The sequence below is a fragment of the Orycteropus afer genome, unplaced genomic scaffold (genome assembly GCF_000298275.1).
Source record: "Orycteropus afer afer isolate SDZICR_OR568_19922 unplaced genomic scaffold, OryAfe1.0 scaffold00071, whole genome shotgun sequence".
NCBI lineage: Eukaryota > Metazoa > Chordata > Mammalia > Tubulidentata > Orycteropodidae > Orycteropus > Orycteropus afer.
Genome location: NW_006921658.1, coordinates 11,302,838 through 11,307,296, shown reverse-complemented (window position 1 = coordinate 11,307,296; position 4,459 = coordinate 11,302,838).

The following is a 4,459-nucleotide window of genomic DNA, read 5'->3' as shown; positions in this document are numbered from 1 at the left end:
TATTCTTTAGCGTTGCATAGTATTCCATTGTGTGAATGTACCAAAGTTTGGTTATCCATTCCTCAGTTGTTGGACATCTAGGTTGTTTCCAAGTAAGCCACATTTTTAATAAACCTTTTTTTTTCTTTTAGCCCCCTAAGAGCCTTAAGTGCAACTTTGATGTCTATCTTTACTTTCCCCGTTTTCTTTATCTTTTAAGACAAAAACTCTTACTGTTGTTCTACTTTCCCTTTTTTCCAAACTTATTTCTCTGTTTTCCTAATTATCTGCAAGAGTAATGGCTTGGGTAAATTGGAACAAAATTTCTCATGGTATTCCTAAAAGAAATACTGTATATCATATTAAGGGAAAAGGGCATTTGGCTAGGGATCACTACATAACAGATGATGTGCAGATATATACTATGCAACAGCCATCTATGCTTTGTGATGGAGTGGTCAGGCTCAGGGCAGACCTAGCCAAGAGACATTTAGTAGAGGAGATAACAACATTAGTTCATTAGAAACTGCTTTGCACCTTTGTGAACCAATGCAAAAAAAAAAAAAAAAATGCATTGCTGTGGAGTCGATTCCAACTCATAGTGACCCTATAGGACAGAACAGAACTACCTCATAGGGTTTTCCAAAGCTGTAATCTTCAATGGAGCAGATTACCACATTTTTCTCCTGGTTCGCAGCTGAGCACTTAACCACTGAACCACCAGGGCTCCTTGTGAACCAGGGCGCAGCGGAGTGCTTAACCAGTGCACACCAGGGCTCCTTGTGAGTCAGTGTAGTTAGTCACAAATGGGAAACAGGACATGAGCGAGCTGCCCTTCTTCTTTTGACAGGGAAATACTTCATTCTCTGAATGTGCCTGGGCCATTCACTCTAGAGCTAAACAGGGATTTAGCTCTAAAGAACCTCATTTTTCCCTAGTGGGACCATGTGTCTATTGGCAGTCATTCTGAATATCCTTATACTTTGTTGTTGTTCTTGTTGTTAGCTGTCGTTTAGTTGGCCTCCCAAGCGATGAACCCTAGCACAACAGGACTCGATCATTGTGATCCAAAGGATTTTCAGTGCATGATTTTCAGAAGTGGATCATGAGCCCTTTCTTCCTAGTCTGTCTTAGTCTGGAAGTTCCACTGAAACCCACTTATCGTCTCAGCAACACACAAGCTTCCTCTGACAGAGGGGTGGTGGCTGCACATGAGGTGCGTTGATTGGAATCTAGCTGGGTCTCCCACATAGTAGGGGAGACCTCTACCACAGAACCACTGCTGCTCTTATTCTTACGCTTAAAACCAAAAAAAGCCAAGCTCGCTGCCATCGAGTCAATTCCAACTCATAGCGACCCCCATTGGGTATCTCTACAGAAGTAGATTGCCCAGTCTTCCTTCCACGGAGTGGCTGGTGAGTTTGAACTACCAGCCTCCTGCTTAGCGTCACGTGCCTTAGGCACTACACCACCACAGCTCCTTACGTTTAGTTGATTATATTTAAGTACTATGGTGTAAAAACCAAACTTCTTTATTTCCTGCAAATGAATTTTTTTTTAAATATACAGACTCTGATAAAAAATTATGGAAATGGGCACTTTGTGATTTTTTTTCTTAATTAAGAGAAATGAAAAATTTTTACAAAATACCTAAGAAATGGTTAATAGGTATATTTCAGATACTAGTATAATAGTCACTTGCATTACTTAAAATTATCAGTGTTAAAATGGCATTCTGTTAAATTCAGGGTTTTAATCTCTTAATTCTTATTAATTAAGAATAATTATTAACCTTATTATTTATTAAATTCTAATTGAGAGCTTATTCTCTTGCTGTCTTCCCTCTCTATGTGTGCCATTCATTCAATGAAGCATCAGATTTGAGTTGGAGAATCTGGGTCACTCTTATAGGCCTAAATTTGGAGAACATAAATCATCATTATTAGGCTATGTGTAGAAACCAACCTCTGAATCCCAGATTGGAAGCATTAGTCAAATAAGTGCTTTTGAGAGATGAGTAGTTTATTTAAATATAGCATACAGTTTAAATTCTGGGAGTAACTGGAGCCAAATACAATGCCCCTAATTGCATTAGTAAAGTTGTTGCTTTTTATAGTCTCATACCATTTGAAAGCAATAGTTTCTTCTCCCACCCATGCAAAACCAACCCTAGAAAATACATCACCCTGTATTTTTAATGGGAACTGAAAATAGTTTGTACCATATATGAGTGATCTGTATTCTTTCTCAGGTCCCTAGGTGGTACAAACAGTTTGTCCCTGACTGCTAACCTAAAGGTGTTGGGAGTTCAAACCTACCCAGTGATGCCCTAGAATAAGAAGTCTGGAAATGTGCTTCAATAAAGATTATAGCCAAGAAAACCTTAGGAAGCAGTTCTACTCAGTAAAACATGGGGTCACCATGAGTCGGAATTGATTGGATGGCAACTTACAACAACAGCATTCTTTTTTACTTCTTATGTGGAACATTTTTGTGGCTGGCACAGAAGAATGAGAAATGTACAATTTACATCCTTTCTCATGCTTCCATGGTCTCTTTCCTTTCCCATGTTTTTCTTTCCATGTAGTGAAAACCATCCTCTGTGTTAAGGAACCCAGAGGGGCTGTATCACAGGACCTTAAGCCGTGAGACTTGTCTAGCCTTCGTGTCCCCACTCGCCTTTGCCCTCGACCAAGGTCTGCACAAGATCATACCTAAATTGCAGCTGCAGATGAAACTAATCCACTGAAGGAACAGATTTTAAAGTCGTCCTTCTTAATTTTTCAGTGTCACATTTTTGCTGCCAGAAAGCCCCCCCTCTGCAAACTCTCAGGCCATATTAAGCTATCTCTTGAACCTATTTTATCAGCATGGAGAACTAAGCCCAAATGTAATAACCAGTAATGTTTTGTATTTAAAATAAATACCAAATTTTCTAATTCTAGATCTTAGACTGCTACAAGGAAATTGTACTGAAAATTTATGTAGTTGTCATTTCTACAGAAGCACTGGGGACTGAATACCTGTTGTCAGGCATGTGCCCTCTGTTATAACTGTGAAATGTACTAACTGCAAACTCCTGGTTAAATGCCGTTCCCATACTAGAGTGGTTAAGGCATTTGGCTGCTAACCAAAAGGTCGGTGGTTCAAACCCATCAGCAGCTCTTCCATAAAGACTCACAGCCTTGAAAACACAGTGGGGGTCACTATGAGTTGCAGTTGACTCGATGGTAGTGGGTTTGTTTTTTGTTTGTTTGTTTCATACTAGAGTAGGATTATAAAACTCCTTTCTATAGATTCTAGGATTATAGATACTTGCTTAAAGGTAATTTTATTTAAATCTCAAACAAAGTGGTAATGTTCTCTTTCAGTGCTCTAGTAAAGAGCTAGTGAAGTTTCAAAAAATAGTTTTTTACATACCCATCTCAAGAAAATGCAAAAACAAACCTTTTGCCATCAATTCAATTCCAACTCGTAGTGAACCTATGTTGTTGTTGTTATGTGCCGTCGAGTGGGACCCGACTCATAGCAACCCCTCCTTGAGTTTCCAAGGCAGTATCACTATGGAAGTAGACTGCCCCATCTTCCTTCTGAGGAGTGGCTGGTGGGTTTGAACCACCAGCCTTTTGGTTAGCGGTCAAGTGCCTTAGGCACTAAGCTATCAGAGCTCCTAGTGAACCTATAGGACCAGTAAAACTGCCCCTAGGGTTTCTAAGGCTGTAAATCTTTATGGTAGCAGACTGCCTCATCTTTCTCCTGAGGAGTGGCTGGTGGATTTAAACCACTGACCTTTTCATTAGCAGCTGAATGCTTTAACCAGTGCACTATCAGAACTCCTTATACCCATATCAATAGTCTTTATATTCTTCTACACAAATGTTTTTGAAATGGTGTGAAATGTACCTACACTTTGGTCACCATGTTGTAGAGAAAGAAACCAATAGGTGGATTTCTAAAAATAATCTGAAGGGCATTGAATCCTAGGGGACTTATTAAAGTAGATAATTACGAAATTATTTTAAACTGTTCTGTTTACTTTTCCTCTCATTTCTTATCCTTGTTTTCCTTTAATAAGATAGTATTCTTCCAATTTTTTTTTTTTTTAAGTTCAATTTTGGTGTTTTTGGTGTTGGCTTTGTGATCTGTTTATTTACTTAGGATGAAATCTCTAATATCATTTAGAAAGTGTGTGATTTTGGGAGTATAATGTCAAGTTGTCAGACCCAGCTTTTTCTTTTTTGCTATTTATTAGACTAGCCACTCTTCTTTGTAGAGAATATAAACTCCAATATCAAACTTAAATACCTTTTTGGAATATCAAATGGAATCTTTTTAAGAAACCTCTCACTTCAGTGGGGAAATCTATACAGGTTGCTATTACAGAGTATTGGGAGCTCTGGTAGCATAGTGGCTAAGACACTTGCCTGCTAACCAGACGGCTGGCAGTTCAAACCCACCAGCCACTCCTCGGAAGGAAGGT